The sequence below is a fragment of the Schistocerca serialis genome, chromosome 7, assembly GCF_023864345.2.
Source record: "Schistocerca serialis cubense isolate TAMUIC-IGC-003099 chromosome 7, iqSchSeri2.2, whole genome shotgun sequence".
Lineage (NCBI taxonomy): Eukaryota > Metazoa > Arthropoda > Insecta > Orthoptera > Acrididae > Schistocerca > Schistocerca serialis.
In genome coordinates this window covers 195,742,384-195,766,814 of record NC_064644.1, presented here as the reverse complement: position 1 = coordinate 195,766,814, position 24,431 = coordinate 195,742,384, and the positions used below count along the sequence as shown (strand labels likewise).

Here is a 24,431-nt window from a genome sequence, read left to right as displayed (position 1 = left end):
TTGATCGGCGTCTTATGGAGCACGGAACATTCCAGCCTATGACTCGCGACTGGGGAAGACCTAGAACGACGAGGACACCTGCAATGGACGAGGCAATTCTTCGTGCAGTTGACGATAACCCTAAGGTCAGCGTCAGAGAAGTTGCTGCTGTACAAGGCAACGTTGACCACGTCACTGTATGGAGAGTGCTACGGGAGAACCAATTGTTTCCGTACCATGTACAGCGTGTGCAGGCACTATGAGCAGCTGATTGGCCTCCACGGGTACACTTCTGTGAATGGTTCATCCAACAATGTGTCAATCCTCATTTCAGTGCAAATGCTCTCGTTACGGGTGAGGCTTCATTCCAACGTGATCAAATTGTAAATTTTCACAATCAAGATGTGTGGGCTGACGAGAATCCGCACGCAATTGTGCAATCACGTCATCAACACAGATTTTCTGTGAACGTTTGGGCAGGCATTGTTCGTGATTGGGCCCCATGTTCTTCCACCTACGCTCAATGGAGCACGTTATCGTGATTTCATACGGGATACTCTACCTGTGCTGCTAGAACATGTGCCTTTACAAGTACGACACAACATGTGGTTCACGCACGATGGAGCTCCTGCACATTTCAGTCCAAGTGTTCGTACGCTTCTCAACAACAGATTCGGTGACCGATGGATTGGTAGAGGGGGACCAATTCCATGGCCTCCACGTTCTCCTGACCTCAACCCTCTTGACTTTCATTTATGTGGACATTTGAAAGCTCTTGTCTACGCAACCCCGGTACCAAATGTAGCGGCTCTTCGTGCTCGTGTTGTGGACGGCTGTGATACAATACGCCATTCTCCAGGGCTGCATCAGCGCATCAGGGATTTCATACGGCGGAGGGTGGATGTATGTATCCTCGCTAACGGAGGACATTTTGAACATTTCCTGTAACAAAGTGTTTGAAGTCACGCTGGTACGTTCTGTTGCTGAGTGTTTCCATTCCATGATTAATGTGATTTGAAGAGAAGTATTAAAATGAGCTCTAACATGGAAAGTAAGCGTTTCCGGACACATGTCCACATACCGTATTTTCTTTCTTTGTCTGTGAGGAATATTTCCTGAAAGTTTGGCCGTACCTTTTTGTAACACCCTGTATATCAGAGGTGTCGACTGGTCAAGAATTTTCACGAACTTTATCAGCTCTATTCTGATCTACGCAAATATCATTGTTTTAATGGGAAATGTAACCACCGCATGGAACTTGTGACACGCTCCTGGAAAGCTACTAACAGCAATGTCTCGTACAAGGGATAATGCCGCAAATAGCTTCTGCTATACTTTCAGTGACACCTGCTTCCATGAAGAGTTCTCGTACGCCTTCAACATAAACGGTACATTCCTTTTATTTTCGCTGTAACATATGGAACTACTACAAAAATGAGTATTACATGTCAGCTGTACTGTGTGTGTGTGTGTGTGTGTGTGTGTGTGTGTGTGTGTGTGTGTGTTCTGTCTCAATGCATACACAAATGAGAAAGAATACTGCATGCCATCTGAATTGCCGATGATATGAAGGGATCCCATAAGTCGTACTAATAACTTGTTTTGCATGATTTTCTCTATAAACAAAGCAGCCTCCACGAAAGACAAACCAAGAATTTCGTACTCCAGTATAAGTTCTACAGTTCAAACTGTACCTTAAGTCGAAGAAGTTCCTGTAGCTTTATCTGAGCTCCACTGAAATCATCATCATGCTCATTCACATTCACATTCTCATCCACATCCTCCTCCTCATCATCCGCCAGCTCCATCACAACATCCTCATCCATATCCTCATCCTCCATCAGCTCCACCACAATATAGCCGTGATTGTCAGTTTCTTCATAATCAATCGTCAGCATCATCAATGTCAGGCCTTCAGGACTTCTCTGGCTACTTCAGAATCGTGTCATGTTTTCCAGAGGCGACCTTGTCTTCGTCGACCTACTGCTTCGTTTTGTCACGTCGTTTGAGCTATTCTCGACTCAGTCATGCGCTGACAGTGCTGTATTAAACTGTCCCTGAATTTCATTATTTTATCTCTGATTTAATGGGCAGTCATATCTTCTCACATGTCTCCGTACGTTTGTGCTCAAGCAGTAATAAACCCGTCATATATAGCAGAAATTCTATTTCGGTTTCCTCGCCTTATTTCGCTTGTGTTGATGGTAGTGGTTTGTATCCTAAAAGACTATCCCCAAAATGAGAGCTAATAAATTTTCACTTCTCGGGTCCAGTGAAAAAAAATAATTATTCATCATGACAAAAAAAATGGTTCAAATGGCTCTAAGCACTATGGGACTTAACGTCTGAGGTCATCAGTCCCCTAGACTTAGAACTACTTAAACCTAACTAACCTAAGGACATCACACACATCCATGCCCGAAGCAGGATTCGAACCTGCGACCGTAGCAGCAGTGCGGTTCCAGACTGAAGCGCCTAGAACCGCTCGGTCACAGCGGCCGGCCCATCATGACATTTAACTTCAGAAAATTCGTAAATAATCAGATTACAGTATGGTAGCCTGCCGTGCACTTCGACTATTACGTGGAATTGTAGCGTGGGTGCAGATTCCATCAGCAGAGCGAAGTCTCAGTTTCCAAAACGGCAATGAAGACACACATGCATCCCTCCCCCACTCAAGCGGCGTCTGGAAACACTTTATGGCTCACTGTCATGTCAGCCACCTGTCTGTCAGAAAAATCAAGCCATGTAAGTCACTGGCCTCATGCCCCTTGCCCCGTCACCATCCAACATCTTCAACAACTGACGTTAGGTGAATGTATGTTCATTCTGCTTTCGTTCGTTCGACAGCACACGTCTTCAATACTCCGCGTACATGAGTAGTTAGCGTCATGGGAGAAAAAAAATGGCCCCTGACTTCAAGTAAGTAAATAAACAATCTGAACAAAGGCAAAATGTTTTTAAACATTGTGAAAGGAATCTCATTTCAGTCTTCAGCAATTCCTTGTAATCATTTATTAGTAATGAAGTGACAGCATGATCCGAAGCAACGCAAGATATTCCATAAATACATTAGAGTATGGAGCTGCTGAAGTTCATATTACTGCAGACCACGCCATATCGTAGAGGCATTTCATTTTCAGTATAATGATTTTTTTCCTTGCTTTAGTCGTTAAGTATTACGTTGAAGAGGGAATACATAATTTGTTTACAGCTACTCTTGACTTAATTGAAGTCCCATGGAAATACAAGTGTGTTCTTACAGGCGCAACTAAGGAATAAGTACTGTTCTGCACAGTTTGGTTATAAAATTAAGTGAAGGAAATATATTTACAGCAAATGTGACCTATCAGAACCTTGACTAACTCTAAAAATAGAAATGAGGCAGAGCTGTATCGACGGTTACTTTCCTATTTAGCATCGTATTATTGTAAACATCAACCAGAAGTTCACACAAAAATTTAGAAACTGTGCTTTTACAAATGCAGCAACCATAGTTCAGCGATAATAAAGGGGTTTCCAGTCGCCAGATACCTCAGTATTATTTTTGACTTACGTGCGGTCTAAGGCACTGCAGTCATGGACTGGGCGGCTGGTCCTGGCGGAGGTTCGAGTTCTCCCTCGGGCATGGGTGTGTTTGTCCTTAGGATAATTTAGGTTAAGTAGTGTGTAAGATTAGGGACTGATAACCTTAGCAGTTAAGTCCCCTAGGATTTCACGCATATTTTATTTTTGACTTAAGGCAGGCTACATTGTCATGGATGGATGTATCTGAACTGAAAATTAGTTTTATTCATCCATCTACTTTTCTGCCACTTCATCCTCGCTTTTACTGGCGTGTCTGAGACCTGCCCCAAGCGATATCGACGAGAAGTCCGTTTTGGCACGTAATATTTGAGAGAACGTGTTGTTTTCGTAAATTTTTCTGTGAGCTCTTGAGCTAAAAGCCTGCAGGCTTCAGTTGAGCCTGTGTTGAACACAGTGCCAGCAGAGAATCAGATCGCGCTCTTGAAAACACTGGACTCCAAAGGATGGTGTGTGTGTGTGTGTGTGTGTGTGTGTGTGTGTGTGTGTGTGTGTGTGTGTAGGGATCGAAATGCACATTTTCGCTGCCTGTGTAAACGCGGCGACTTGGAGCAACTGAGAGCGTGGAGTGAAATTTTGGCAGAAGCCCGCCAGAGAGCAGAGGAGAGGAGAGGGAGCCGTGAGGTCGCAGGTGCAGGCTGGGCTGGGCTGGGCCGGGCCGGGCCGCCCCGTTCTGTTCCGTTACGTTAGCAGGGGGCGCCCGAGGCGCTGCCGCATACCGGACAGCCTAGGTCACGCGGCGGCGAGCGCTCCCCGGCCTGCACTCACTTCTTCGCCAGCAGTGCACCCTCATCACCACTGCCCGGTAAATGGCGACTGTGCACCTGTCCTCAAGACATGCACATTGTGACGTACTCGGCTGGCATTGACGCAGATCCACGTTAAAAAGTTCTTGGGTCAAGGTAACGCGACACTTTTTGTACAATCTTCTGGGCTAATACATATTTCTGGCATCTTGCTGCGATCTCCTTCCAGGATCTGTGGTGCACTGTCAAAATGTGTGATAATTTTATGACAGTACTTGCCGCATTTATCGCGGTGGATGTTTATGACAGGCTACTAAGTGACGTTGCGCGACAGGTTGTAGCGTTCACTAGAATAGTCCGATCAACGAACGATGACGGTTCGCACATGTCGAGGCACGGACAGAAATGGCAATGTTGACGGTTCCCAGCGACAGTTGTAGTACGCGCATGCTTTCCTCTTTAAGGAAGAGTATATCCTGCAAATTATGTCTCTCGCTCCCTACGATCATGTTTAATGCTCGCGTTAGTTACGGCATTCAGAATACAGCGCCCAGAACACTACTGAACGCTCATTGGCTGTAGGAGTACGCGTGACGTAGGTGCGCAGAACGAGCCTAAACTCGACCGCCATCATTCGTGACTCCAACTATAGTTGCTGCAGGGTGCGGCGTTAGTGGCGTCTTGTTAGCACTGAAGGCTGGCAGCCATGCTGTAGGTTGTTTAAAGCTGCCGTCACGATTAAAATCTTTCCGGTGTTCAGTAATTCCGCCTCTCTGACGCTTCATTTGAACTGATAAACTGCTTTCGCTAAAACGCGGGTTGGTGTCGGCCAGATAGCCGAAACATGGGGGAGGGGGGGGGGGGGGGAGATTCTAACAGAATCACGCGGTACTAACATCCAATAAGCTTACGTTCATAAGTAGTCCGGTTATTGTCAGACCAAGGACGAAATAACTAATCATCTATAAAATTTTCTCGGACTTTTTGCCTACTCAGGGTAAAACCTCGAGCTTTCGTCTATTACCTCCATCGTCTTCGTCAGGAGCAACAGACTGACAAAACTGCTGCTGTGGTGGCCTTATACACCCCAAAAACGCTTCTGATTGGTCGGTAATTATGTTACGCTGTAAACGCCTACGCTATTGGAGCCAACGCTCCGCCGGCCGAAGTGGCCGTGCGGTTAAAGGCGCTGCAGTCTGGAACCGCAAGACCGCTACGGTCGCAGGTTCGAATCCTGCCTCGGGCATGGATGTTTGTGATGTCCTTAGGTTAGTTAGGTTCAACTAGTTCTAAGTTCTAGGGTACTAATGACCTCAGCAGTTGAGTCCCATAGTGCTCAGAGCCATTTGAACCATTTTTGAGCCACCGCTCCCGCCATAGCGTAAACATGGTGACAAATATCTCTGGCTCTTCACTGCTTCGAGAGGTCGCTACCATAAACGCAAATATTACATCCGCTGTCACGGTTCAATGTATTCTCACACATTTTCATTCCTACTACCTCTTTAATTACAGAATCCGAGCATGTAGGACCCTGGGACAAAACTTTCGTTTCATCAAATAGAATTTTATGTGAGGCTGTGTTCGGCAACTGCAGATTTCTCCAGTTCTCAATTTTTAATATGCCACTTATTTTCTACACAATGGTCGGAAACGGTGGGGGTGGACTCACTGATGTAACTGATTCCGCACTCACAAGGGAAAATGCTGAACATCCGCGTGCTGAGCCACCTATTGCATTCCTTCCCTTCTGCGGCGCTGCGTCCACCAACTCAGGCATCGACCTAAGAAGCAGTATCAGTTCTATTTTCTGACCTCCGAAAAAGGTAAAGGAGATGCTGTGCCCCGTTAAGGACATTCTCGGTCTCAGGATCTCTGGAATTTCCAACATAACTTGTGCTCAGTCCATTCGTACCGTTTCCGAGCGCTGTGCCGAACATAAACGGCCTACTAAAAATCCAGAACTGGAGATATCTACAGCTAACGAGCACCGCCTCGCAAACATAAAATATACTGTTGGACGAAACAAAAGTTTTGTCCCAGGTTCCTACATACTAGGATTCTGTAATTAAAGACACTGCATAAATAAGAATAAATGAGAAAATCTTCAACCATTACAACGGATATAAACTTTGCGATGCGTGGAAGCGATGCAGAGAAGAGCCAGAGCTATTCGTCGCAATATTTACGCTACGGTGGAAGTGATGGCGCCACCAGCGCAGTTGGCACCATTGCGTCAGCATTACGTAATTATCGACCAATCAGAAGCCGTTTCTGAGCCGCAAAAGGCTCCCTACCTGGGACTGAATCCGGGACTTCCAGCGCTCTAACTGCTAGACCACTAAGGCCTACAATCTTCTCAGCAATATTTCTTAACAAGAGAAACGAGACAGTTCACATAACTATGAACTATTTCTCGTAGTGAGAGACCTTTTTTTTGTCCTAGCCCTGCTTCTTTACGTTCTGACAGTTCATCACAATGGTCAAACCGGATAGCGAGGTCTAGCAGCAGTGACACCTATACATAATTCCTTAGGCAAAGGGCGAAGAGAAATGGCACGTGTGTTTACCGAAAGATGTAACATCGAAACAGGTTACCACATCTCCTCGCCAAACCATAAGAAGTCGGCTGTCACTTTGCAAGATGAACTGCGACTCCTTGCTAGAAGGGTACTGCAGAGGTCTACAGCGCCCTATTTGAGTCTGGGCGGACATTGGAAAACGCTCTTCCATAGGACGACCGATGAGCTGTGCGAAGGTACCTGCTCTCCTCGCGTCCTTGATCAAGCCGTCCGCGTACAGTACCAGACTGCGTCATCCTTCTTGCAGCTGTAGCACAGATAACTGCAGAAAGGATGGGGTCGCGGCCTTGTCTCTTCCCGTACTTAATTACAAAAACGCTACAGCATCGTCTGCGAACAGCATCAGGAAGCTTCCGACATATATATACAAACTGCGTACACCACTGAAGTGCATGCGCCGGAGGATAGTCGGCATTGCACCACATGTCACGTTCTCTTCCCGTTTCGGTCGCTTCTGGAGCACGGGAAGAGTGAATGCTTAAAAGCGTCTGTGCATCCCGTAATAATAGTCTGATCTTGTCTTCATTGTCTCTGTAGGAACGATATCTAGGGAGCTCAAGAGGATCTCTCGACTATTCACTGAACACTGGTTCTTGACTTTTGTACGTAGGCTTTCTCGTGATAGTTTGTTCCTATCTACAAGTGTCTGCCAATTCACATCATTTGTGTCACCCTTCATTCTATACTTTCAATATCCGTTGTTAGTCTTGTTTGGTAGACGTCCCAAGAACTTTAGCAATATTCTTCCTTTGTAGACTAATTGCGAGTCTCCAATATTCTGAAGATGAATCTAAGTCTGCTGCCCGCTTTACAAATGACTAAGCTCACGTGACAACTCGATTTCATATTCCAAGAAATTGTTGCAGACAAATATTTGTATAACTTGGCTTATTCTAATTGTGACTCATTGATAATGTGATAGTACGGTACTACGTTCTTTTTCGTTTTGTGAAGCGCACATTTAAACCAAGTTGCAGATCTTTACGTCACTTTGAAATATCATCAAGATCTGACTGGATATTTGAAGACCACAACAGTTAGCAATGGTAGGGGAGAGTCTATGAGAGAGAGTTACTGGAAGTAAAACGTAAAACATGGTACCTGACTTGTTTTATTTGTATCACTTGATAGGCCCACGATAAACTAAGAAATCGTAGCTCTGCCTCTAATTTGAGATTCTCACTAACGGCAAGTTTGTCAGAGTGTGTGCATGTAAACAGTGGCAACTCCGAAGAACATGGCTACGAATAGTAGTAACGCGTGCAGGTTTCATACTAAAAAAATACTTTTCAGGGAAGCTTTGTATAAATCGGAGGGTGATGTGGATAACTACGACCCAAAGATCCTAAACGTGTTCCTGAACGAAAACGCGTTTCAAAGTTGTTGCTAATTAGAAAAAGTGAATAATTCTTTATGCAAGCAAGCAATTTAATGTTGTGTTCATTACCATTCTTTTCGTGAATTTACGTAACAGTGACATGGCACAAATATTAACGGCCATCCTTAACATTGTTTACGTGCTGCAGTAAGACGTCAATAACATTACTTTTATATAGCGCTGAATCATAGGTCAATTTCTGAGGTTGTTATACTTCATTATTGCAAACATTGAGAATAAAAATGTTCGTATCATAAACTGAAACAATTTGGACTTTTTAAATTTTCAGGTTTAAGAGGTTTCACAGTAATGTTTCGTTAACTCACTTAGAAAATAAGTGAATGCTAAACCATGTTAAATAAACAACTCATTGACGTACCTTTAAGAATAAAATTTTGTAGACAATTTCCTATTTTAAAAATATGCCGTTACTGTAGAACTATTATTAAAAAATGACATTCAAATAAGTTAATCAAAATCGATGTACTTGAAATATGTAATTAATCAGATTTAAATTAAATGTTACCGCCCAATTTCTCGAAACACTGTTTACATTTATACAGTTAGGTATTACTTCATTAGAGATAAATGCATCATTTCTTGTAAGTCTTAAGTTGCTATTAATATTCTCCGCTGGGTCATTAATACACAACATGATCAACAAATTTTCCTGGAGCATGCTTGCTGTTACTACCTCTGTCGATTACTCTCCGTTCAAGATGACATGCTGCGCCCTGCCAACCAAAAAATCTTTATTCCAGTCACGAATTTTATTCGATACCGTGTATAACAGAACTTTCGTTAATAAAGACTGATGTTGCACCAAGTCACATGCTTTCCCAGGGTCCAGAAATACTGCATCCACCTAATTTCGTTGATCCATGACTTTCGTAACACGTGAAGAAAGCTGAAGTTGGATTTAGTTTGATTGCAGTTTTCGAACCCACGCTGGTTGGGAAGGAACAGGCTATTGCGTTTGAGATACTGCATTACGTTTGAAATCAAACTATATCCTAGGATTCTAGAACATTTAACGATTTCGTCTCTTATTACCTTAGCTGGAATCCACGTTATACTGCTGGTCCTCTTAGAACTGTGTACGGTAAGTCAGTACGAAGATCGCAAGGGCATACCACCTCCAACAGGAGCGTGGACAATAGAGCACTGTGGTGTTCAAAGCAATCTTTATGGGATGGATGAAGGCGAATGCACCACTTACACGCCGTGTACACCAGATGCCAGTGGGTAATGGTTGAGTGCGTCATGCAGGAAGTTGCAGCCGCAGCCAGGGGCGGAGATGGTGGCGCGGCGTCTGTGCCGTGCTGGCACCGCTCCGGCCCGGAAGGCAGCAGCTGCGGGGGAAAGTGACGGGCGTCAGCTTTCCACGGTCACGAACTCACGCCGCCAGTCACGCGTCCCCCCAGCCCAGCTCTGCCAAAACCCGGCCGCACAACACGTCACGTCACATCACTTCACCTGCTGTCTGTGGGAGACCGTGGACTCCACGACGAACCAGTCAGTAATGACGGCACTAACAGGCGAAACGCGACTGCACCAACCATAGCAATGTGAGCAAGGGATTTACTAAGACAACGCCGGGAAGATGGTTAGACCGATGTCAAAACCACAAATTTAAGTGTGTTTACTCATAGCGATGTAGGAAAGATTTACTGTAAGTTACACTTGCGCGCTGGATGGAAATTCTCACCAGGATACGTGTAATCCTCACGCAACACATATTTAGTGAGGGTTCTGACCATGTCCCCGTATCGACTGAAAGCTTCATCTTCTCACCTGTTCCTCTACAGACCTGTTAACCACCACAAAAGCATTCCCCTCATGAAGTGCGACCAACATCTCTGCCAGTAAGCTACACAAGGGGAAATCGCACAGTTATATAATAATAATAATAATAATAATAATAATAAAAGTAGTTTGGTTCAACGGCCTTGTGCAATTCTTTCTATTCGATGCCACTTCAGCATCTTGCGTGTCCGTGAGACAACGGTACCACCTCATCCAAGTACTAACGCGGACCCGACGATGCTTAACTCTGGCAATACTAACGCATATTCCATAACGTCTAACACCAAGAGGGAGGGTTACTTTGTGCCCACCACAAAAAAATTGAAAAATACAAATTTCATTAATTGTTATTAATTTTTATTAACAGAATGATTTTTAAATAGGTACTGATGTATAAGTATGTTTCACAACCGAAAAATATCTTTCAGTACAATCTTACCAATTACCAATGCATTTTCCAGGTGTGTGTACACGGAAAGGAGGGTACTTTATAACCACCACAAAAAAATTAAAAACACAAAGTTCGGTAACTGTCGTTGAGTTTTATGCACAACATACTTCTTAAAGCAATACAGATGTGTAAGAAGGGCCTGAACTTGAAAATATTAATGTGACATTTGTTGCGAAAAGTCAAATTGACTACTATCACTCTACTTTTTCGTTAAATTTTACTGAAAAATTTAAACATTTACGGAATCTGGTATAAGAATTATTAAACGCAATTTTTTTTCAAAATTTGATAATATAACGTACAAGACTAGATTACAATATTTCCAAAAGGTGGTACCGAGAGGGAAAATACACTATACACCTCTATTTATGAACTTATATTTACGGCGTAATTCTCAATTTTTTTACTATTTTTTAATAAAAACCCATATTTTTTGGGATAGGAAGACATTTTAATTAGATTTGGACTACATTTCTTCTTCTTCTTCTTCTTCTTCTTCTTCTTCTTCTTCCTCCTCCTCCTCCTCCTCCTCGCCTTATCCCGTTTTCTCTACGGGGTCTGAACAGTTATATGGATAGAAGTAATTTTAGTACACTGGGTGGCCGGTTACCCTTCCTGACGCCACCACTTCCCCTGGGATGAAATGTGTGTACCCCATCCGTGCGCGTCTAGAGTAAATACCATGTACAAGTGTGAGAAAGTATTGTAAATTTTTGCTTACGATCTAGCTGAGGCGAGACTCATTATCTCAATATGGGACTCGGTAGGTGTAAGGAACGGTGCAAGTCCGCTAACAATATCTCAGAATTATCCGAGATTTCCCTGAATTTCAAGCCCATTCCAATTTCCTCATACTTTCCAACGTTTTCGAGGCAAGTCAGCACCGAATTACAGTTAGGTGCGGATCCGAGGCTCAGTTCTGGGGTGTGTCACAATTTGTTCGTCATGTAGGGTGAGTTTCAACGTGTGTTTTATAAGAGGCAGCTACATGAAAACCAATCACCTACCAGAACGGGAATACCGAATGGTTCCACTCAGAATCGCCATAGGCGTAATGACATTTATCCCACTGGGGGACGACATGATCAACTTCGGTGTCATAGAACGCGGTCGGCCGCTGACGGATCCACAACCGCATCCACGCTTGTACTTCCTTGTCCGACAGAAACCGACGACTTCAGGACGCCAAAAACATGAAAACGGTGAAAGATCCGGGCTGCAAAGAGGATGCTACAGTGTTTCCCTGCCAAACCGCTGAAGCGTAGCCTTCGTTCGACTGGAAATGTGGAGGCGGGCGCTATCATCAGCTAAGAGGACAATAATGTCCGAGAGCATTGCTGGTTGTTCTTACTTTATGGCACATCACAGTTCCTGCACAGTGTCTTCAAAGCGCTGTGCACTGATTGTGGTTCCAGGCACGAGGAAATCGACGAGCAAAGGGCCTCTGTAGTCAAAAAGGTCAACATGGGCTTACAGAAACTTGAGTGAACAGCTCTGGATTCTTTGGCGAAGGAGGTCTTCACTGCTGGCTTTACCGTTTGCCCTCAGGCTGTTGGAATGCTGTCCGGCAGAATCACCCTGTTTGTATGATAATGCCAGCCCTCACACTGCCAATAAAACGAAGGCTACGCCTCAGCGATTTGGTTGGGAAACACCGTACCATCCTCCGTACAGCCCGGATCTTTCACTGTGTGAGTTCCACACCTTTGGCGACCTGAAGAATGACAGGCGAAGAAGTCGGTTTCAGTCGGACGAGGAATGCAAGAGTGTTTGCGGTTGTGGATCCGTCGGCGGCCGACGGCCGACGGCTTTCTACGAAAAAGAAATTTATCTCTCTCTACCTCCCCCCCCCCCCCCCCCGTCAAATTACAGAAACAACGCTACCTTACCCCACTTTTAACGTGCCAAGATTTTGACAATATATAAAATGTTGCAATACAATATTGATACATCAGTATACAATATCATCAACGAAATTTCATTTCAGAGAAGCACATTATTTGAAAAGTACTCGTCCCAAAATTTGTGAAACACTTGTGATGCAATTGATGTTCGAACTATTATAGCAACGAAGTTCCACAACTTCGTAATTTACACTACGTAAAATCCAAGAGAACACTGCACATTATCAGTATATCAATTACCATTATGAATGTAACACAAAGGCTGCCGACTATGGCTGCCCAAGCTTGTATGCGGGGGGAAAACTCGTTTGTTTCAGTCTTTCAACATACGTTTTGGGAAGGTCAGTCTGCAGTCCTTTTTTTTAACGGAGGGCTTTTCCTTTTGTGCCTCGCCTAATTCCATTTCCTTGCACTGTAGAAAATCAGTGTGTCCCGTCAGCCTGCGAATGGGTGCCTTTATCTCACTGGAATATTTTCTAAAGCCGGTCAATCTGACAGCCCACCTCTCAGGCAAGAAACGAAAATGTGGAATTCTTTGCAATTTTCGAGATCCTTAGGTTCCAGTAAATGTAACTCCATCTTGCGTTCAGGGACGTGGTGCAGCGGCTGATCGATGAAATGTAATAATACTGAACCGACGGCCATTGTTTTGCTATTGTTTTATTAGGCAATCAGTTTCGAGGTTCCAAACCATGTCATCATCAGGCATGTCGCACGACTGACACCAAGTACTACTCGTTCATCCTGTCTGATCACCTGCATCCATTCATGTCCATTCCGACGGACTTGGGCAATTCCAGCAGGACAATATGACACCCCCACACGTCCAAAATTGCTACACAGTGGCTTCAGGAACACGCTTCTGAGTTTGAACACTTCCGCTGGCCACCAAACGCCCCAGACACGAACTTTACTGAGCATATCTGGGACGCTTTGCGACGTGCTATTCAGACGATATCTCCACCCTCTCGTACTCTTGCGGATTTATGGACAGCTCTGCAGGATTCATGGTGTCAATTTCCTCCAGCACCACTTCAGACATTATTCGAGTCCATGCCACGTCGTGCTACTTTGCTTCTGCGTGCTCGCGGTGGCCCTACACGATATTAAGCTGATGTACCAGTTTCTTTGGCTCTTTAGTGTACTACGTGCGTGTTTGTTTCCCGCATCGAGAGCGGGTATCGGCGCAAGACAGAGGGAGACGCGAAGCTCTGGCTAGGTCGAGTCCGCGAGCAGCTCGCCAAGGCCTGACATTATGCAGTGCTGCCGGCATTCCCTGGGTGTGCAGCCCAGTTGCGGGGCCTGCAACGCGAGACTCAGACTTAATTACAAGCGTCACTCCTATGTAAATTAACGTCGTAGGGAGTGGTAACTAGGAAAAAAAGTTGACGGAACACTTCTCTAATTAAAGCCATGCATCGCGGAAAGGCTGGGTACCCTCACGACAATCAGCAGTAACAGGCACTCATCGCCGAGCTCGTAATTCGCCTGTGTACTTTAGTCCACACGAGACCCAGCTGAGCGGCGTGCTTTTGGTAACAGCATTACCGGAAGCCTTTGACCAGTAGCTGGCCACGGACGCCTGCGCTCCAGCATTGACACTACGGCACGGGCTGGCAGAAGCCGCACCAATGCACGCGCACTGCAGCTCGCTAATCAATAAAGCATTCATTCCTGCGTGCACATGTAATGGCATGAGCTGCCACGCCCACAAAAAAGAACTTTTCCGCAAGAGTAGCAGCTGTAATGTAGCAGAATAGGATAGCATTTAATGAAAACTAAAGTTCCCACAATTACGAAGTATGTGATACTAAGTCGCAATGTTTATGTGAAGTTGTGTTAATGAAAGAACTTGTAACGTTATTGGATTACTGCATTGATGAAATTAGGTCATCTTTTAATATAGCGCAACCAAATTACGATTGACTGTAAAGATACTGAACCGAACAGCAATTATGATAAACTGGACTTCTGTTTGCACTGATTTTATCTTTCACAAAATTCCTATGCAAAAAAAGCAATTGTGATTCAGCTAACTGTAAAAACGAAGGATTTGTGTTAGGAACAGAAACAAACCAGTGATCACCACATTATCAACGAAACGATATAACCGTTTCAAAAACATTTTCATAAACTGTATAGTTAGATTCCATAACAAGTTTTGTAAATATTAATTTTACTGTCAATTACTTCAATTCAAACAGTATAATGCAACTTTGGTATTGTTGATAGCGGAATAGGAGTGGTAAGGCGTCAGTTTTCAGGCACGAGACCGGTGTCAGTCATCAGTTTGTAAGGCGACAAACAAGTTTTAAACGTAGTTTGATTGTTTCGGCTAAATCACTTATTTTACTAACTTGACAAAGGCAGCTTGAGATACGTTTAAAAGACGCATATAATACTACAGGTGGAGGAAAAAACAACAAACATGAGTACACACCTCAATCAAGATCGTCGATTATCAATAAATAAAGCAGCTGGTTACGTTTCACCGTGTACTGCCTTGTTGGTCAAATACCTTACCGGACGGCAGTCGCACAACGTCCTCCACAACCGACGATATATGGACAGGTCGCTAAGCATAGCAATTCGAACACTAGATGGATTGGGCTCCGCCAGCTAGGGACCAAAAGACGGCGTATTGAGAAATACAGCACACACTGTAAACTAGCGCCACCAACCAACCAATGTCGACGCACGCAGACGTTATCGGCAATGAAATATCAACAGCAGGAAGGCGAGTGGTCGGTCCGAGAGGGGGGGGGGGGGGGGTGTTGTATATGCGTGTGATGCTTGTGCTCTGTACACCGGCCGACGAACCCTCTAACGGTATGACAAATGTACGACATGCAACAACTACAGGGATACGGTACATATCGATTTAGGTTTTCCGTGATTTCCCTAAATCGCTCCAGGCAAATGCCGGGATGGTTCCTTTGCACGGCCGACTTCCTTCCCCATCCTTCCCTAATCCGATGAGACCGATGACCTTGCTGTCTGGTCTCCTTCCCCAAACAACCCAACCAACCCAACAGTAACGATATCATCCTTTACCTACCTTTAAAAAGCCCTGATTTTATATAGCGGTAAAAAACATACTTCACGCCGTGTTTCCTCAGAATAAGACTAGCTGGAAACACTACCCGTGCAAAGCAAGAAAAGTTGCAGACTTGGACGCCGCAGTGTTTTCACCACTCAGCCAATTCACGATTGGTTTATAGCGCGACGCGCTTCTGAAATGTCTCACACTAAATCCTTGCCGGCGTAAGGTAACGTCAAGATGGGCTAACTTAGCTCTCTAGCTTCCAGCGTCTGAGATGACAATGGCACTATGAACCAAGGTTCAAATTACTTCTTCACGCTCAGGCGATGGTGACAACTTATCAGCCTGAAGATACATTTTAATTATAGTTGTCATACGTTGTCTTTCTGTTTCCTGGCTGCCGCAGCCGCCTTCACCGAATGTTTAAAACTGCCATGCACTGCGATCCATCGTTTCATTTGTCTCTTGAAGTTCACAGGCTGTCCACCTGTCCAAATTACAGCTGATTGTCTCAGAAATAACTTGAACACTCAGAAACCCAGGAGAAGCTCAAATTTCGTACTGCCTTCTTGAGTCAAATCATTATCAAAATATGAAAATACGGACGGGATGCACAGCGATGCTAGTTCGTTACATTACATTACATTCATGATGAAAATTTTCTTACAGGCTTAGTATCCGCTAGTGATGACCGTAGCTCATGCATCGGTCAGCCTGTGCGTGATTTATAGGCGGTTTCCCACGCTCGTTTAGGCAAATGCTGGGATGGTTCTCAATTTTCGCCTAAGAAAATACGATACCACAAACAGTTAAAATGAAGCGAAACGCTTATGGCAACAAACTGCCTTCAATTTGTTGCACAGACGGTACATACCTCCAAGGAGTTAAAATACGATCGTACATAGAAGAAGTTTACACAACTCAGACAGGTGGCGCAAACGATTTCCCTCCGTTATGTAACTCATCACTGCAGCGACAGGAAGGGCAACCAGCCCCAAAGTTAAAATATATTTGCCCTCATAACGAGAATAAATCCAAATACAAGGCCACACAAGTAATGTGCAAAAATTTAGTGACAGCCATAATAAATAATATGATATTTAAGAGAACACGCGACTTTCAATAACTGTGAGTTATCTTGCATTAATGCAGTAGTAAAATATAAAGTTGCGGCGAAGCAATCAGATGCTAGTATAGCTCGTTCATACTGAGAAGCAAATCTCTTACGCAAAGCTTAAAAATTAAGGGTACCAGGCTTCTACACAACCAATAATCCTCCGCGTTTATAGAACACTGGCTGAAAGACGGTTGAACAAAATTTCATAGCGTTCGGACAGATCTTTTTTTTACAAACATCTTTGTCCCTTTTACATATCTCTGAACTACGGAGCGTAGAATAATAAAAAGATGAAGAATGGATGCATTCATAACCACAACTCATAATTTTGAATTAAAGAGGGAAAATTCCGTTGGGTGTGGTGCGTAACGATGTTGGAAAACAGAATGCGTCTAGAGATGTAGAAAGCGACAATGACACTGCGGAAAAAGAATCGAATACATAGTGGCAATCACTTAGCAGCAAGCATTAGAGGACAAATACGTCAGATGCATAACTTGAACTAGATGGAAGCGACTATAGAGAAATAATAGTACTTAAAAGGTAAATGGAGATCTTCATCCAACGTCTGTATTGCATTGGGAAATGTTGGAAAACCAGAGTTTTTATCATTATCCGTGACTGGTCAATCTCTAACCTACTTCTTTTCCCTCCAAGGGCTGAAGATTTGCGCAAATAGTTGCCTTAGTGAGACCGTTCAGACTGTCACGTCGTACTGTGTACAATCGTAACCCTAACTGCTAACGTCTGCGACGAATCTGATACCCAAATGAATTTAATGCGTCAACTTCCAAGTTTTTTTAAGTGGATGAGAAGCCAGGACGAAAGAGTAAATTTTGTCTCCAATCATACCGATAAACAGATAGCTAGAGAGAAACCGTACCGAGTCTGCAATCGGCAATCTTACTGAAGATCAGCACTTACATTTAGTAACAGAATTTGAGACGCTAGGAACAGTCTAGGCAAGGTCAGAATGCCACGACATACTGTAAATTTACTCGTGTCCCTCACATATTCTCTCAGTGGGCACATACAAATAAGGGTCCAATTAGTTTCTGCACTGTAGAGACACACTTGGAACCGAACCAGAAGCATTAATCAATCATTTATATAGCCGGGCTAGCATAGAGCATTTGAGATTGTCTGTAATCACTTTCTACATGAGGCACGTTCAATAAGTAAGTGTATTAATTTTTTTAGAAAAAGTATTTTAAAAATTACAGAATATTGTTGATATGCTTATTGAGCATTTTTTTGCATCATCAACATCCCGTTCAATGCGTGTATTGAATCTTCATGTCCTCTTCAAAGAATTCTCTCGCCAGCCACCCCCCCCCCCCCCCTCCCTCCTCCTCCTCCCACTTCAGAACCTCTTTCTGCACCTGAACGTCGATAGGAAACTGCATTCCACTCATGTGTGCCTTCAAGTTGCTGAAAAAACGATAATCTGAGGGCGCCAAGTCAGAGGAGTACGGGGAATGGTCCGAAACATCCCAACCAAATGAGTGCAACAGCGCCTTGGTGGCTACGTCTGTGTGTGGACGTACGTTTTGCAACAAGCACACTCCTTTTGTGACCATTCCCCTCCTTTAGTTGTGAATGCTCCTTTTGAGTTTTTTTGGGATCTCTCAATATTATTGTGCATTGACGCCCTCGCCCTGAGGCAGCAATTCGACCAAAATTATTCCTTTTCGGTCCCACAACACTGAGGTCACGATTTTTTTGCTCGAAAATGTGGTTTTGAATTTTTTGGGAGATAAAGAATTGGTGTAACGCCACTGTAACGATTGTCTGGTCGTTTCAGGCGTGTAATGAGCCACCCACGTTTCATCTCCAGTCACGAAACAGCTCAGAAAATCCTCACCTTCCAATTAAAGCCGCTCAAGAAACTCGCGGGCGCAGCTCAGCTCACTGTTTCTCTCGTACTGCTCTGTCACCTGTTTTGGGACCCATCTTGCGCACGATTTCCAGCATCCCAGCGTTCCTGTGAGTGTATCGTATAAGAGTGTTCAGGAGAGTTGTGGAAACGTCGCAGAAATTTCATCCACTGTCAATCGGCGGTCTTCACGAACAGTTTCTTCGATTTTTTGCACCAACTCATCAGTCAAAATAGAAGATCTTCCATTTCTTTGTACGTCACAAACATTTTTTCTGTCCCCACTGAACTCCATACCTCACTTCAAACACACTTTCGCCGTAAACAGTTTTGATTAGCGAAAAAATTTCGGTAGGTGTTATTCCTTCCGCACGTGGCTCGCACTTGGCGGGATTTCTTACCGCCATCTTTCACGCAACTGGACCGTGCAACGTGAGTTTACGTGCTAACGTGTTCCTCCGATGCTCACTCTGGTCAGGAGATCCCCGTCTACCAATCAATCAGTGTTGCCAATCACAAGAGCCCATTATGATCACAGTACACTGACATTAACACGTTTCGTACTTTACCGTTTTGATTTAGGTATGGCAAGTTGCATTTTGCTAACATCGGTGAATACTTCTAGAAGGAATTACAAAAACATCATCTACTTACAAGTTTATCACTGGGTTACAGTAAAGAAGCGCTGCGTAATGCACTCCGTAGCAGTCTGCCGAAGTACTTTACTTTAACTCCGGGCGCGTCTGTCTTCGCTGGTTGCGGTCGCGACTTTTCCCCCACAGAAATTGCCTGAAGCGCCTATCTACATCGCCTGCTACGGGCGAACGCTGCTATTGCACGCTCTTTCTCAATTTGACGGCAGGTTTCTGCTATTCTGCCGAGCAGCCGCAACAAGTTTTCAACACGGTGCGAGAATCGCGAAAGTTTGAACTCTATGGCCTTCCTTGCTTAACATAAAAGGTCCTTCCCCAACTATACAGACATTTTTCTATACCTCTCGCTTGTCTTGCCAAAACAGCGAAGCGACAGGCTAGTATGACAGAAGCATAGGTGCGAAAGTCATCGACTTGAGGTACTGAAGGACAGTATACAAAATTGAACAGAATTACCATTATTGGCTAAGTGAAATGTAAGGGACACAATAAGATTGTTGTTTAAACTGCAAGTGCTCTCTCCATTTGAGTAAAGCTCGTCCGCCACATGCATCATACGTTCTATGGACAATCATATGCGTACACAGGTATGATGTTGCTTAGATTCAACGAAGTGTGTCGTGCACTTCACTAACGGTATTCGGCTCTGCCCACACCACTGGGAAAGAAGATTAATCGCCTCCAAGAGATGTGCAACACTGGTTCATGATTCGGCCGGAGTCCGTATCATACTTGGAAGCGCGTAAAAATTTTTGTGGAATCATATGGCCCTACGGCGCAGTAAAACAAAGGGCGCACTGCTAGGCCAATACAACAAGAACTACTTCCGAATAGGATTATGACACGTCGTGCTATTTTGTTAGTGTGGACCAACATTCGCAACCGTAATTCATTGCAAGCCAAGAGAACGAATATAAGACGCGTCTCATACACACTTTCTCGGATGTCTGACGTTGGCGATGATGATGTGTTACCACGTTTCTACCAATGGCCTCTGTAGTCTGGTCCTTTCAAACCCCACAATCCACGTTTCTTTGAAGAGTACTCGAGTAGGGGCACAATTGTTCGTCCGCAGACTAGCATAGAATGCTAAGCAAGGTGAGGAAGGAACCTACTCAACCAGAAGCTCGTACTTTATTTGTACCTGAATCACTTTGCTCCTCGGTTGTCGTTTGAGCGATAGTTGTTGCAACAGACCGTGACGATACCTCACTTCCATCTTTCATACTTTTTACTGATAATAGTGATAAACAAGGGAAACAATCCACAACCGCTATGTATGGTTACTGACTAATCTCCGCTCAAAAAAAAGGTACTTGTCTACCAACGGTAGACGGAAGTAAATATATGGACAAGTGCCTTTATCGGTGACTGCTAGGTCCAGCGCGGTGATGCTTCTGTACGCACTGCTGCTGGTGTACATCACATCGAAACGAATTTGGTGAGCCCTGAATTGAGAGGAGGAACTGCAGCTTGGTCACCGCAACTGAATCCTGTGGATTAGTACTTTTGGGGTTACCTGAAGGATCTGGCGTATTCCGAACCTGTCGAGTCTGCACGTGATCTTGTCTGCACAGGAGCAACAGTAGCAGCTTCACATCACCCGCCAAGCACCATGACTGAGCGAACGCGCCAATTGCTTACCTGAAAAATAAGTATGAGTTAACATGGTAGCAATTTCAAGTTACTACAACAACGCATTATTATGTAAATGTAAAATGTATTATAATTCATTCTAATATATAGCTTATATCAGTCATTTATAATCCTTGAAAGCATCCACGCTATCCTCACCCATGTTCGAGACGCAAAGGAATTAAAGACATTAGCTGCCAGTGGGCACTGATTTCTTACAGGTCTTCTGCTTACCAGACAGATGCTCTGACCACTACGCCATCCGGACACAGTGATCACCACAACCGCACGGAATACCCTCGCAGTCCTCCAGTCAGACCCAATTTCTAAACTTATTAGCCTCATTACTCGCAGTATCTCGCCAATTCCCGTAAGAGTTGACGCTTGGTGTGCATCTGCACTGAAGGGATCACTGGCCGACATCGAAAGAACATGCACCACACGTGTAATGACTGCGATGACGGCCAATGATCCCTTCAGAGCAGATACACACGAGCTCCAACTCTTACGGGAATGAGCGAGATCCCGCGAGTAATGAGGCTAATTAGCAGGGGCACTACATCTGTAGTGTGTGGTATAAGTTGAGAATTTGGGTCTGGTGGAAGGCGTGCTAGGGTAGTCCATGAGGCTGTGGCGAGCACCGTGTCCGGTAGTGGTCAGCGAATCTCCAAAGCAAGCAAGAGACCCGGCTTCGAATCCCGATCCAGCACATATTTTCAACTTGCCCCACTGATACAGATCAAGGCCCATTGGCAGCGAATGTCTTCAGTTCCTTTGTGTGGTGGCTGCAGGATCAAAACGGTGTCTGTTCTTTCGCACACAACATATTTAAGACCCATGTTCCTTGCACCCGGTCACGCTACGGGTTTTGGTAATAATATCCATTCCACTCCTCTTATGTGTATGTTCTCCTTTCCTCCATTTTTTACTATCATACTAATTTGTTTCTCATGTACACAGTTTTGACGTTACCCTGCAGAGGAGTCCCGAATATTAATTCTGGCTTTCGGATATGTAACGATGTTTTCCGCCCACATAAGTATCTCAAATATGAACCAAACCTGATTTATTTATTTTGAACCGTTCTCAGTGTGGCCTAATACTTAACTCACATTAATGTACACAGTAATCATGCTAAACTAAAATTTGCTTGCACTGGGCTATGCTCGAACTATTGTTATTTTAGTGCGTTATTCTAGGTTTGTTTTTAAAGAGCAAAAACCATCAAAATTTAAAGAAAGGAGGGAGGGAGAATAATGGGGAAGGAAATTACTTGTGGCCTTGTTGGAGAAATCATCCTGGCATTCATCTTACAATAATGAGGAAAGTTTTTATCCCGATGCGGTCCTCCAGGCCGCTCATGAATTGTGTCTGAATCTAGTAATAATTTCGTTTATTTATTGCATGGTGCAGATTATGAATGGAAGACAATGAAACGAAACTCGCCCGGTAAGTATTTCAAAACTCTTGTTCACACGGACCTTACAGAAAACTGCAATTACACTATTACCAACTGTTACGTATCAGTGGTTCAGCAATATCTTGCAAGATAATTGTGAAAATAAATGTATGCTGATACCTGAGCACAATACATCAATTAACATTTCAGAGTTTCACGCGTTGACTGCTTTGGAATCCGCCATTGCTATTACAAAACCACTGTAAGAGGAAAGAACACTTCTCCGTGAACTCGCGGCATTGCTTTCTTGTAGGGTCTTGTGCCAAAGTGAAGAGATTAAAAACTGTGGGTCTACACATGTTCAGTCACATAATTCAAGATGATAAATAAAAATTATTTGAGATACTGAGGACAGCATACGACATTAATCATAATCTAAACAATTTCAATGCCGTTCGTTGTTCCTTCGAGCACAGGACACATTAACGGTAGTTACAAAGAAGTGAAATTGAAAAGCAGCATTCTCAATTTCCAGTTGCTACAAGCATGCTCACACAATTCACTCGCCTATGGAACATCCGGAAGCCATTTAGAACCTTACTTTTACAAAGCTTAAATGAAACTTTGGAGGATTTCTCTCTTGCTCCGACAAGGACCCTTATTAGCATTTTACACATTCCAGCAAAAATCATGACGAATGTGGGCTTCTGTATTGTATTTGGAGCATTTCCTTTGGAATACTGAAGTCATGGAATTTTTATGAAGTTAGTTTGACACGCCAATCGATCATTTAGCAAAACCTACATGATCACTGTTGGTGCACTTTATAATGGAATTGCAAATTAATATACCGGTATACGTTATATTGTATTCAACCTACCTATACTATGACCATCCGTCTGTTGAAAGTACGTTAACGTGACAGCTGTAGACATAAACGATTCTCATTTCTGTTGCATCAACATTTAATTGTTTGCTTCTGTCTGTTTCGTTACATTCGGAGTATTATGGGACTGATTGTGAGAGTTGCCTGTATTCGGACTGTTCTCGATATGACCGAATTATTCTACATTTTTAAGTTAGCTGTATCGCTCTACTAAACCTTTCAGGATGATCTTTAATAGGTACAGCAGAACCTTGTAATAATGCCACTGAGAACATTACGCGTTTGATACTTCTATTCTGTCCATCAGGTAACTCTACCCAAAATATTTTGGGAGCAATGAAGAACGAACGTCTGTGTTTTTTCTTTTTTAAGGTCCTTTCAGTCATCAGCTTTAGACGCGTGTCAACTTTAAGGCCCGCCACATTCTCATTAGACGTATTTCACTTCGGCGATGGCTCAGCTTTAGGTTTGCTATGCGGCAGCTGTGCCAAATGAGAAACATCGTTCACTGTGTATGTTGTTGAATCCTCTTGTCCTATGATAAATTACGTTATTCTGAATGTGCTGAGACTTCAAATGTGTAAATCTGTAGTTCGTTCACAGTGGCACACAACCCGGAAATGGATCCCACCCTTTTTCCCAAGTACGTCTCTTCTTTTTCCAAGGTATGTGCGCAGGTGGACCAAGACCAGAGGACGTCTGTAAAACTTTTCTATCACACTTCGATGGAATTGATGTGCAGCTGAGCATAAAGCCAAAGCAAGAGCTTTGGGGCTCCAGCAAGCAAGAAAGGTTAAGAAAGATGGGGAACCTGGATTCGGATACTAGACAGGTAAGGTAAAAAAACCGCTACTATAAGAAGAGCAAACAAAGCTGGAAACCACAGGCAACTGTAAATACTGTAATACAGTACAAATAAATCTAATAACGTAGAAATGACTGGTATCTTTCTTAAACAAAGAAGTATGTTTAGTCAAAAATTGAACTACGTGAATGCAGTTAATTACCGCTACATTCCATTTATACGAGTATGCATAACACATCAACTTATCTCGCATATACACCCGCGTTACACATTATCTGTGGAGATATAATGGTTTCGTATTATACCGTGCTTTAACATTTATCCTTCCCTGCCCTACCGTCCACATGCACCCCTCTGTCTTTCCTGGGCTATGCAAATTTCCGTTTATTTTAAACTGTTAATTATTATTGTATGTGTACTGCTTCGAAATATACGCTGCTCAGGAGTTGAGTGAGATCTTCGTAACGGGTATGGAGAGAAGACGCTAAGCAATTCTAGGGCAACGGTAAGACAAATGAGGTGTGTGAAAGTCAGTTGTTTTCAGTCTGCTGCTGGATAAGCGCCAAAACAGGCCACGACTACTTTC

At 43.8% G+C, this 24,431-nt stretch overlaps 1 protein-coding gene across 9 annotated transcripts in view; it reads right to left on the bottom strand.

Annotated features, from left to right (window-relative positions):
- The window catches only part of LOC126412584 (protein kinase C and casein kinase substrate in neurons protein 1-like), a 548,284-nt gene that overhangs the window by 138,466 nt on the left and 385,387 nt on the right, over positions 1-24,431 (bottom strand). The window contains exon 1 of one of the 9 annotated variants that reach the window (XM_050082246.1): positions 20,640-20,764. The exons of the other annotated variants lie outside the window; for them this stretch is intronic. The gene's annotated coding sequence lies outside the window, so the exon portion shown is untranslated. Of the gene's footprint in view, positions 1-20,639; positions 20,765-24,431 lie in introns of those variants that run through there. 9 annotated transcript variants of the gene reach the window in all.